The 12,515-nt window shown below is 43.6% G+C and overlaps 1 protein-coding gene across 11 annotated transcripts in view; it reads left to right on the top strand.

Moving 5' to 3' along the window:
* The first annotated feature begins 2,720 nt into the window (after positions 1 to 2,720).
* FAM135A (family with sequence similarity 135 member A) overlaps positions 2,721 to 12,515 on the top strand; it is a 113,042-nt gene continuing 103,247 nt past the window's right edge. For 9 of the 11 annotated variants that reach the window (XR_011504910.1, XM_070514617.1, XM_044776974.2 and 6 more), the window contains exons 1-2: positions 2,721 to 2,859; positions 4,287 to 4,375. The gene's annotated coding sequence lies outside the window, so the exon portion shown is untranslated. Of the gene's footprint in view, positions 2,860 to 3,560; positions 3,625 to 4,286; positions 4,376 to 12,515 lie in introns of those variants that run through there. The other 2 variants (XM_044776962.2, XM_044776964.2) reach the window with 2 other exon arrangements.

Raw genomic sequence — 12,515 nt, 5'->3', positions numbered from 1 at the left:
AATTTAAAATTTTAAAGTTGATAGTTACCTACCTACAGCAACAGGCATAGTTTAAAAATTATAAAGTCTGGGAAGGAAAAAGCAGGCTTATTTGCCTATTGAATTAATGTCTAGCAACGGACAAATACAGACATTTTTCCACAGGGCTATTTCCAAATTTACAATATTCATTTCTCCTAGTGTCTCAATCTTTAGCTGAGCCAATATTGTGTAACTGTGTAGGGGAGAGAGAACATAATCTGCAGTTTAAGGGAATATTCCAGTGAGAAAGATTTAGTAACTATTCAAAAACATTCTACGCCAAAGTCAAATCATGTAAACCAACTACAGGATAAAAAGGATTCCAAACCTTGCCTTCTTTGAGCACTCATGACTTGGATAGAAAATGACACATATAACCTAACACTTAGCTTAATGTACATTAAATGTGACACAAAAATGTTAATTAGCAGCATACAGGCTGACTCAAAACGTGGAGAGATAAATGGGAAGTAAATTTAGAATCATGAAATTTCTAAAGGACCTTAGATACTATGCAATGTGATTCTCTTGTTATGAGAGAAAACTCGAGACCTAGAGAAGTTAGGAGACTCTCGAGATTACACAGTACACTGCAGAATCTAGAACTTGAACCCAGGCAATCTGACAATTAGATCAATGCTTTCTGCCCTCTAAGTCTGTATGTCAGGAGATATTACCATTTTTCCAGTTTTCTTTAGGTTACTTTATATTTTTCGGCTGATGAATAATTTCCAGAAAGTCTCGTCTAAATCTCTAGGTTAAGTGCCCTTCTTCTGGGCTCCCAAAGAACCATGCGCCTACCCCAATTTTAACTCTTAATGACATTAAGGTGCCTGTCTCCCGCTACTAGATCGTCAACTCCCTGAGAGTTGGGACTGACTCTTAATCTTCGTTGAATCCTAGTAGCTAGTACAGTGCTTGGCACACACTGAATAGGTAATCAAAAATATTAGCTGAATTAATCTTTTCCTGAAATCTTTCAAAGGGCACCACGATCTGACCTTTGCCTTCTTCTCTGGCCTCACACTCCCAAATTGTGGCATCAAATTGCTCTTAGTTTTAGTTCTGTGCAAAGATCAGATTCTCGTTGCATAGTTTTGTTCAAGCGATTCCTTTCCCCTTTTATCCCCCACCCCTCGCATTTCATTAGCTCTCTAGAATCATTTTCTCCTGGAAGTCTTTCCTGACTTATTACCTTTCCCAACCTAAACTGGATTCATGCTCCTCCTCTGAGCTCCAGTAGTTCCCTGTGTATCTATCTCCGCACTACACCCATCGCATCACAAGTACTGTGTTATTCCTGTTGGTATCCTCCAAGATTCGTACTTTCTCGCAAATAGACGTCTTAAAATGTGACTTGAATAAAAAGACCACGTAACAGGGAAAGAAAGTGGGCACAGGGTGTGTTTTAGAGAAGGCATAGATGTGGAAATTTGAATTGGATATTTTGTATATTTTCCCAAGAGACACAGAACTAAAAGAATAGAAAAAGGCTTTCAATTTTACAATTCAAATTACAAAAAAAACAATAAAGGCCCTTACAGGAAAGGATAGTAAAATCGTTTTGGGCTATTACGAACCAAGAAAGCAAGCCATTCATGCAAATGCCAATAGACTGGTTATCATAGGACAACATGGCACTTAGAATCACGTTAAAAATACAGACTAAGGAGAAGAAAAAGCAAAGGCTAAATTATATTCAAAACCTGCTCCCTAAATGGCCTAAACTACAAGGCATCGCCACGACTTCCAAATGAGTGCACAGAGCTGTTTCTTTCCAAATCATTTTTATTGTGGTAAAACATACATCACATAAAATCTACCATTTTAACCATTTTTAGGAGCACGGTTCGGGGCCATAAGTGCACTCGTGTCGTACAAGCATCACCGCCGTCCGCGTCCCAATGCCCTTGGACGCACACGCCGCAGCCGCGTCTCCTTCCTCCGCTGACTGCGCTCGAGCAACGCGCTGAGCTCTGCGCACCACCAGACGTGCCGCCGGTCGGCGCCAGCACCCGGGGTGAGCGGGGCACGTCGCCGCACCGCCGTCCCCCACGGCCGTCCCGAGCGCGGGCTCCTGCTCCCGGAATCCGAGCGCGCAGGACGCCACCGGGCCGCCCCTCCTCGCGTGTCTGGGCGTCGGGAACCGAGCGGGAGCCAGAGCAGCATCTCTCCAGACCCGCGACCCCCGTGCGCGGGCGGCGGGGCCGGCGCCGACGCACAGCACCCTCGCTCCCGTCCCGAGGCGCGCGCGGGCCGGCGGCGGCCGGAGAGGGCTCGGCGCGCGCTCTTTTGGCCCTCTTCGGGCGCCCTAGCTCGGCGCCGACCGCGCAGCCGGCCGTCTCCCTAACCCCGCAGCGGGCGCTCCCACCGGGCTCGCGCTCGGGATTGACGCAAACCTCCCGTTCTCGCGGGAACTTGGGGAGCGAGCTCGACCGGGCGGACAAACCCCTGGAAATCTCGGTCGGCGCTGGGGCCGGAGCGGCGGCTGAGGGGCTCTGAGGAGGCCGAGGGGCGGGGCGCCGGGCCCGAAGGCGGGGCCCGGCCGTGAGAGGGGAGGGGACAGGCGCGGGGGCGGGGCCGCGGGACCTGAGGAGCGCAGGTAGCGCGGCCGGCCCGGCGCCGGTGGGCGCACTGCGCATGCTCGCGGGCGCGTTGGGCCGGGCGCCGAGCGGCGGTGACGAGCGGCTCCGCGGCGGCGGCGGCGGGTGCGGGCGCCCGATGGCTATGTGAGCGGCCGCGGCGGGATGGTGCTGAGCCGGGCCGGGCCGTCTTCTTCCAGCAGCACCGCGGGCGCCCGCGCCCTACAGGCGGCGGACGGGGCCGCGCCGGGGAGAGGTGAGCCCGCTGTCCCCTGCGTCCCCGGCTCGCGCCCCCCGCGCCCCCCTCGTCCCCGTTCCCACGGGCGCAGGAAGCGGCCGCCGCCTCCTCGCCGCGCACGCCCGCTGCCCCGTCGGCGCCCGAACCCGGCCCCGCCCATGGGGGTCGGCGGCAGGGCTGTCGGCGCCCCTGGTGCGACCCGGGCTCCCGCAGCCCGCCCCGCCCTCGCGCCCGCGGCCCGGGCTGCATCCCCGCCCGACCCGGCCCGGCCCCTCCCGGAGCGCTGCGGCCGACCTCCCGCGCCCCACGTGCCCCGCGCCCGCCGCGGCCCCTCACCCTGCGCGGCTTCCCGCACGGAGCATCCCGGCTGGTCCCTCCCGACGCCCCGACCTCGGCCCCCGGTTCTCGCCCTGGCCTCTGTCACCTCTTCCTTGGCCGTCGTTCCTTCTCATTTTCGTCCTTGGGTCCTTCGTCTTGGTTCTTTTGTTGGTTTCTGGTGTGTGCGCTTCAGCATCGCTTTGCGCTGGAGTTCCTCCTGCGCCCCACCTTGCCCTCGGAGGCCTCCTGCCTCTCTTGGTCCCCCGCCTCGTCGCTTTCCGGCTGATGGCCCCGTCCTCTCGTCCTTTTGCATCCTCATCCCATTTCTTGTATCTGATCTTGTTTTGTTTTTCTCTAAAACCGTTCTTTCTATATGCATAGATCGAGCCACTTGACTTCAGTCCGTTTGACATTTTATTAAATCCCTGAAGAGTTCCAGTCTCTTCTGCTTTCTGCCTAAGCTAGGTATCCACCCAGTATTCTTAGTTTAGCTTCCAGTTTAATAAACCTCATCTTCTTTCTTTCCTGACTGGAAATATCATCAAAAGAGTGACAGTGGTAATAAACCTGGTACTCTTACTGATTGAAGCTTTAATTTTTAAGAATTGTGTTTACGTGACACGCCGGGAGAAGCAACTTGAGTACAGACTTGATGAAAGTATTAAGGGTTAAGATTTATTAAAGGCTGACCTACGAACATAAGGTTAACACTTGGAAATTTTGTTGTCCTCCGGAAAATATGGGTGTCCAAGAACTAACCTTAAATGAAATTTAACAAATTTTATTTTACAAAATTCATTATTAACTTGATGTTTTGTATATTTACAATTGCAGTTGATTGCATCATTTTCTTGAGGGTCTCTGTTCTCATTAATAAGTGCATACAGTTTCTACTAACTTAGTAGAATTATCGTGCTTAATGAACGACAGATATGTGAAACAGAAGTATTAAATTTTTGAATTGGACAGAAGAACTTTCTAAACAGTTTTGGAAGTTTTTCCTCCCATTTCGTTGTGGTCAAGATTTGGCTTACATAAAACGTCTCTGTATGAATAATGGTATAGTATCTTATTTTGAAGTCATCTGCTGAAACTATTACTTTCAGTGAAGTTTGCCTTTATTCTAGGGTTGAAGATCGCCTGGATTATGTGTTTCGTTCTGGAATCTCAAAGCAGTCCACAAACAGTAAATTCTTCCTTACATTGTCTGTGTCAGGTAGGAATTGAATTTTTTTGTATCTGTTGTACATAAGGGAAACACCAAGGCAAAAAAGTGTTGTTTCCTATTCAAAGTGTTACTGGAGGTAAAAGTAGAAGGAGAGACAGTTTAGGATCTGGTGTCATTAAACACACACCTTTTTTGGAAGAACTAGCAATTATTGTGTATGGTAGGAGGTGATGAACTCCTCAGCTTTTAAGATTTTTTAAAAATGATTTTTACAATGCAAATAGAGATAACTGCAGCTTTTGAAGGAAACTTTCCCACCTTTCAAAGGCAAGTCTTTTTAAGTAACTATTAATTAAAAAGTAAATGCCCACAAATTCTTGTTGGTATTTTTAGTGAGTTCCTTCTGTGCTCTTAGAAATTAATGTAAAGATTCATGCTGAACAGCAGGCACAGGAGTAGAAGTCGGAAGATCTAAACTCTTATGATGACTCATGACATTAGTTTGTAGAAACCACTTAACCTCTATACCTTGGTGTCTCTACCTGTAATATGCGGGTTAAAAAGGTGGCCACCCAGTAATCTTTCAATAGCAAAGTAAACCTTAGCAATTAAAACATGCTTAGAGCCACCACAGACAAAAGTTGCTATGTAAATACTTAATATCTGTCTGTTTTAGACTATATAGTAACAATATAATTGAATGCTTAAATCCCAGTTCAAACTGGAATTTAGATTTTTTTTTTAAATGCAGAGTTCTGTGAAAAGTCTAGTAGAATGCTGTGAATTGAGGATCAGCTTGGGTTAGTTAATGTTTATGTACGGTGCAAGAGACGCTGCAGCATTCGGTGTACAGAACAGACGTGCCCTTTGTTGGCCAGGATTCGAGACTGGAAGGAGCTGTTAAGAGTTACATGTATATCTTTGGTTACCTTCGTAAGTTTCTGTTGTCTTACATTTTTAGCTTTGTTTGCCGTAGATACAGATGCTCAGGAGTGGGGGGTTGTTTAGGGATTAGAAAGGGCAAGGGTCCCCTTTGCCTTGATTCTAGGTGTTGAGGAAAAGCTGCCTAAAAGCGAGTTTTGTGATATGTACGTGTGCGTATTTAAATAAATGGATGGAGATGGGAGCGTAAAGATTTGAAGTGAGTAGTGTTTTGGCTTTTTTTCTTGAGTTGTTTGTCAGGAAGAAAGTTTAGAAATGAATAAGAATAAGAAGCAGAGTGGGGATATAGAAAAAAAGCATTTGTAATGGACCCAGTGGTTTTTAGAAAAGTTGTATGTATGGCACAGGGTGCTGGGCAGGTCTAGAGTTTTCAGAAGGAATAGAGTGAAATACCTCCACAGTGGGTTTCAACATTTTATTTTTGAAGATGGTCTTTTTTCAACAGGTACATACTTAGTTATCAATAATATGCTAAATTTAGTAAAAATTAGCCTCTTTTTTCTTAGCAGGAATATAAAGGTATTAGGCATATTATACCATTAAGACATCTCTCGACTTGAATAACCCCTTAGGTGATTCTTGCTTCGATGAGGCCATCTTTCTGAACTCTCTCTCAACCAAGAATGCATTCTGAGGACGTCATCGTATTTTTCCTTTGATGGGTCTAGGTCTCTTCAGACCATCCATAATATAGAAAGTATTTCTAAATTATGTTGTCAATATAAAAGTCTATTATTGATAGTATTGTGGAACATTTCTGTTAAGTTTTATGAAATCCCCTTTTGCTCCGGTTCTTCATATAATCTGAACTAGAAGCATTCCTTCGTTGAAATCCCCTGGCAGTTGCCGAATAGGATGCAGCCACTTCATTCGTGATTGTTTTTAGAGCAGTGGTATCTTGACGTCTGCTCTTTGATGTCTTCAGGTTGCCAGCGTCGTGGGCTTCACTTGGAAATGCCGCTAGCTGTAAATGTCGACGCAGCAAGGTCAGGGCTCACTGGCAGTCACGCTCTCAGACCTTGGAAGCCTGTGTTCCTCTTGCCATCACTTTTGTCTTCTGGAATTGAGAAACCCAGATTTTAAAACCATCCTCGTTCTTACTCAGGTTTACTTTAAGACTGAAAATTGTTTTCCTCAGGCAGATAAGGTTAGAATGAAGGCTGTCACCAGTCGTGTTCTGTAAAATTAATAACTGTTTTGTGTTAAATATAGTAAGTATAATATATATCATAATAAGTATAGTAATGTATAATGCTTGCAGAGGGCCCCATTGTGGTAGAAGAGTTCTGAAATAGTCCTCTGTGCAGGGAGAGCCAGAGAAATGTCTGTAAAGAGTGAAATCAGTAGAAAAATTCTTTGAATAGAGTTGAAACATTCACTGCCTTGTTTTTTCCCTGGTTTTCCCAACACCTGCGAAGATCTTACTTGGAAGCCAACTCTTCTCCCTTTAAGGTCCGGTGGCCTATAAATGAAAATATTTTCAAGCCATGTAATTGAAACTTATAGTAATAGCCTATTTAGATGAGTTGCGTTATTTTGAATAGACATTTCCTTGAATGAAATCATGTTTAAAAGTTGAGATAAAATAAAGTCATATTGTCAGCTGTTTATTGAGTACCATGCACCAAGTACCATGTTTAGTGCTTTGTATATATTTGTGTATATTATCTTTTTATGCCTTACCTTTTGACCTACGAATTATAAATATTATTTCCATTTGAGAAAACAGGTTTAGCAAGTCTTAATTAGAATCCAGGTCTGTCTGACATCAGAGTTACTGGTAGACTAAAGAAAACAAGAAAGCATAGGCTGTTAAAAAAACATTGTTTCTAAGAATAGTTTTCAGAGAGGATCCTGATTCTTTTTGTTCTGGTTCTGAGCATTGTTCTCTGTTGAGATAATCAGTAAGACAAAATCTTTGAAGGAATGCTGGGCAGATCCCTGAACTAGATAGAAGATGATGGCTGTGGTTCTTCCCACATTTCTCTTTATGTTAAAACAAGTAACTAGTTTTTGGTAATTTGGGCTATTCTGGGGTTTTTAAGGTATATAATAACGTGATATATTCAAAGGCATTCTGTATTATGTTTCTGGCCTGTTTGTTTTATAGCATAGATGTGTCCCTGAAGAGTTTATATGAGCTGATTTTAATAAATTAAATCCTATTTTCCCATTGTCCATATAATGTTAGAGGTAGCTTTTATTAAGTATCCCATAAAGAGCAATAAAAGTTCTTTCTCTCTTTCTTTACTGCATTTTCATGTAATAAGTCGACCATGGAAATACTCTCAGAAGTAGCTAATGTGTTTTTTTTTGTTTTTTTATGGGTTTTTTTGTTTTTGTTTTTGTTTTTTGCTGAGGAAGATTAGCCCTGAGCTAATATCTGTGCCAGTCCTCCTCCACTTTACATGTGGGTCACTGCCACAGCATGGCTGACGAATGGTGTAGATCTGCACCTGGGATCCAAACCTGCAAACCTGGGCTGCTGAAGTGGAGCACATGAATTTAACCACCAGGCCATGGGGCTCGCCCCGCTAACATTCTTTTTATCTTATGTTTAAAAAATATTTTTTCTATGGGTTTTCTATCATATAGAAATTGTGATGTCACAGTTATCCAAAATTAACAGTGTTCTAAGAGTGCTTACTTAATCTAAGTGTCGGTTCTGAGATTAGTGATAATATATTTCACTTTTATTAGGCAACTGTTTAAACACAAATTTTCAGGAAATTAGAAGAGAACAACGCCTTTAAAACTTCAGATTTTGTGTTTGTGAGATATAAGAAATTTGAAGACTTCATAATTAGAGAATAATGTTAATTACCTGGAAAATTGAATGTAGTTAATTTATCAAGTGTAATTTGTTTCGTTGTTGCGTTCTGGTTTGTTTTTCTTTAGTAAGGGTACATATGCCTCATGGCTGGCTGATCGTTGAGTCTGTTTCCTGTAACAGTTCAGGTGTGGACTTTAGAATCATGCAAGTTTAAATACAGACCATGGAGTGTGACACATTTGAGGTTTTGGTCCTTCTTCCCTTATTTCCTAATTGTGTGACCTTGGATAAGTTATGTAAACTTTTTCTCCTTAGCTTCCTCACCTGTAAAATGGAGTAATCGTAGCTCTTTCAGATGTGTATGAGAGTTAAGTGAAATAACATGGTTAGAGCCGCTACTGTGAGAGGAGGTGCTCCAGAAGTTCTGTGTGTCTGTCTTGGTCCCTGTTTGATATTACTGTTTGGTCTGTATTTGGTATCAACAGGGAAACAAAGCTTTTTAAAATATATTTTGTCTATCAGGCTATTCTCATTATCTTCCCTTCAGAAGATCTCCCTCTTTCCCTCTCCCCAAAAGAGAATAATTCAGTACTCTATTCGCCTCTTAACTATTTCTATAATTTGTGCAGTGTGGCACATGGCTGGGCCTCAGGAGTTCGTTTTGATGGGTGAGGAGTGGCAGCAAAAGTTTCTAGACCACTGTTTCCTTACTTTCCACGTCCCCTCTCCTGTAATGATTCTGAAACCTCATGTTTGCTGTGAATCATTTTTTAAGATGAGAGATGCTACTGATGAAAGTGTCTTGTGCATGTGGATAATTGTGAAGGCAAGAAGAAGGTTAAACGCCATCTGAGTTGGTGGTGGTCTTCAGAGTCAAGGCAAATGACAGTGGCTTGGCCATTTTAGAGCAGGATATAGTCCAGTGACTTAGCATGTTTAGCCCTTGCAAGAGGGAGCTTACAAAGCTGGGTGGGATGTCAGGGCCTCAGCCAATCAAAAAGGGAACTGAATGTAAATCAAGAAATAAGACCATAGCTTGGATGTTTAGACTGAATCACCCGATGCAGACCTAACCAACTTTGGTGGCTAGAATTACACCAGATAGCAGGGTTAGAGATGCAGGACTAATCCAGGTGGCCGTCACTGATTGTCCTGTTTATTCCTTTTTGGTGTGGCTTGGTCAGGATTAGCTCAAAGGCTGTAAGGGGCTGAGCCTCTGTGGGTCAGAGTTCTGCTAAGCCCTGGGTGAGTGGGACTTAGGAAAGGTGACGGCTGAGCGCACCTTCTCCCAAGAACCCACCTTCCTAGTCTCCTTGATTTGCCTCAGAACTTGGCTGTTTCAGAAGTCTTTTATTATTTGACAAGGTTGTGAGAACAGCATTCTGGAGGCTTCTAGGGATGCCCTTCTTTTGGGCTTCCTGCTTATTCATTGGAAGAAGGCCCATGAAAATGGAGCCAAAATTAACCAGCTAGTATTAAATGGATTGGGTTAGCCTCCTTTGTTCCTATCGATTCCTATTTAACCGTTCATGTTAAATGTTCTTCCTCCTGTTGGTCCCAGATCCCAAATGTCAGTCTCAGTCCCCACATACTGTCATAGTGTGAGCCCCTCATCTGGTTGGCTTGAATTTGATGTTCCTTCATTTGGTATCAGTTCCTGTATGTCTGTCATAACATGAGCTTCTCAATGCATTGAACGTGAACATTTGAAGATGTGTATATTTTTTGTACAGTATGGCCCCTCAATGCTAGTTTACTATGTTAGCTACTGTTCAGCTAAAGAAACAGAGAATTTTTTTCTTAAAGCTGGAAGGAAAAGTGAATGTGTTTTACTCATTGAGAGATGATATATTGATTGCCAACATGGAGCCTTTCTAAGGGATTTTTAAGGGTAAGTTGGTCCATAGGTGATTTTTGCCTTATGTAGAGTAGTACCTAACTTATACATAAGATTGGGCATCCTTAGTTGGGAATGTCAGTATTACAGGCTCTGACCCCATTTGTCCCATGCAGCTAACTTGGGAATGGAATTTAGAAGCTGGAGCTGTTGGCTCCATAATTGGTAGAAGTGGTCCCTTTATTCTGTAGGTTGACAAAAGGAGTGTCTGGAATCTCCAGTTTGTTCAGCTGCTTTACCCTCTGCCTTAGGAGAAAGAACATCCTCAGAGCATCTATTCTGGGTCCAAAGTTGAAGAGTCAAGACTGTTAGTTCTTTGATTTCTGTGAGAGGATCTGATCATCCCCTGTGGTCTCCAGTCCATCTTAAGAAACCTCTGAGCTGTGCTTCTTAGTTTCAGATGTTTCCGCATCCTCTTTTAGGTCTCTGAAACACTCGTGAATTCAGACTGAGTTCACATGGGTTAACTATTGTTTTAGGGTCAGTGTAGATGGTGTAGGAGCATCTCCCATGTTTTTTCAGGTATCCATGCCTGGACTCTCTCTGTGGATATTGGAAGTCCCTCAGCTGACCCATTGGGACTGAGCATCCCTGTGGTCTTAGAAGCTATGCCTGGTTTTTGTGCACCTAGTGCTATTTCTGGGGCAGTTACTATACACTCCAGCAATTAAAGAGATGGCTTGGTATTCCTAGACTAAGATATCCTGTAGAAATATCTGAGATATGTGTAATTTAAAATTTTCTAGCTACATTTGCAGAAGTCAAAATAAACTGGTAAAATTAATTTTTATAATGTTTTATATAACCCAACATATCCAAAATTTTATTATTTCAAGATGTCATCAATATAAACAACATATTAATGAAATATTTACGTTCTTTTTCTGTTGGGTGTAAGATCACTTTTCCTGAGGTTACAAGATAATTGTCAGATTATACTCACTGTCAGGTTTGAGTGGCAGAAAAATCCCTTGTCATATCTAAGAGCCTTTGGGCATAAGTTTCTCATGTAGTGTCTAGTCAGTTCCTGGCTGAAGTTCCCCCTGGCTTCTTTGAATTGGGGTTTGCAGTTTACTCCACTAGGGACCTAGGAAATAGCCCCTTCCTGAGCCCTGCTTGAACAGACAGACGTTTCAGATGACTCTGTTTAGGCTCCTTTGCCAGGGCCAGGAGAACAGGGTGAACTGTGCAGTCTCAGGTAAGTCAGCTGGTTCCCATAGCTTCACGGGCTCAGATTGAAGCAACAGGTTCTGAGCCAGCCGCAGACCGCACGGAGGGGGTGAAGCTCGGGGCTTCTGGTCGGGCGGACGGTTCCTCACAAAGGAGTGTCTCCGAGGCGTCATCTGGGTAAAGGAAAGGAAGCCCTTCCTTCAACTTCTTTCATTCTTGAGAGGACAGGCCAGGATTTTCTGTTTCATGGAAGATCCTTTGTCTGATAAACAGAGTACCATAAGAATATAAGTCAGAGACTGCAAACTCTGAGTGAAGTCGCCCTGCAGATGCGTTTGGTCGGAACTACACAGGTTTTCTCTGTTTGTTTTTTACCTAGTTGGCAACATCTAAAATTTAGGAGATTACACCTTTAGGAAAAAGAATTGTCAGTTTCTTCTTGGAAATTTAGAAGCTTCTGATAATGCTGGGGCAGCTAGGGTCGGCTGGAGCCAAGTAGTGCTTGCCTCCCTATGATGGGAAAACAGCCATTTGTGAGAAGATGGTCAGACAGATCCCCTCTGACTCTGGGAGTCCTCTGAATTTTTCCTTTCTTCCTCTTTTGCCTGCCCCTTTTCCTTTAGCCCCTTCTCCTTTGAATTTTTTCTTCTACTAAAACATAAAAATAAAAATAATCTTTTTCTGGTTTTGGGGAGAATGAAGAACAGATTTATCAGCATCACTCTTATGGATCTGTACATGTATGTTTCTGCTTAGGTAGTAATTGATAAAAGGCCTGGATTTGAGGAAAATTACACAGCAACAATAGGAAAAAAGCACAGTAGGATGTGAGAGGAAGAGTAAAGAAAATTGTGAGCAGGCCTCGAACTTACACTGGTGACGGAATTTTATCATAAAAGTTCATTCATGCATGTCTCTGTTTTCAATATATCAATGTAATAATTCCTTTCTTCAAGGTGGTTGGGTTTAAATAGAATAATAATAATAGTTAGTATTTATGGGTTATTTAATGTTAATTTATTAATTGTTCCTTTCTTTTTTGAGGAAGATTAGCCCTGAGCTAACTGCTGTCAATCCTCCTCTTTTTGCTGAGGAAGACTGGGCCTGAGCTAACATCCATGCCCATCTTCCTCTACTTTATATTTGGGATGCCTACCACAGCATGGCTTGCCAAGTGGTGCCATGTCCACACCCAGGATCCGAACTGGCGAACCCCGGGCCGCCAAAGCGGAACACGTGCACTTAACCGCTGCACCACTGAGCCGGCCCAGTTGTTCCTTACATTTTAAATTGAGTGCCCACCATGTATCAGGCAGTGAGGATACAGCTGTGTACAGAGTGGTCAGAAGTTCCTGCCTTCACAAAGCTTACTTTTCAGTGGAGAGAAATAAGATGGAGGTCAGCAC

This window comes from Equus asinus, chromosome 8, assembly GCF_041296235.1.
Source record: "Equus asinus isolate D_3611 breed Donkey chromosome 8, EquAss-T2T_v2, whole genome shotgun sequence".
Taxonomy (NCBI): domain Eukaryota; kingdom Metazoa; phylum Chordata; class Mammalia; order Perissodactyla; family Equidae; genus Equus; species Equus asinus.
Note: the sequence above shows the minus strand (reverse complement) of the source record. Positions and strands in the feature narration are given on the sequence as shown.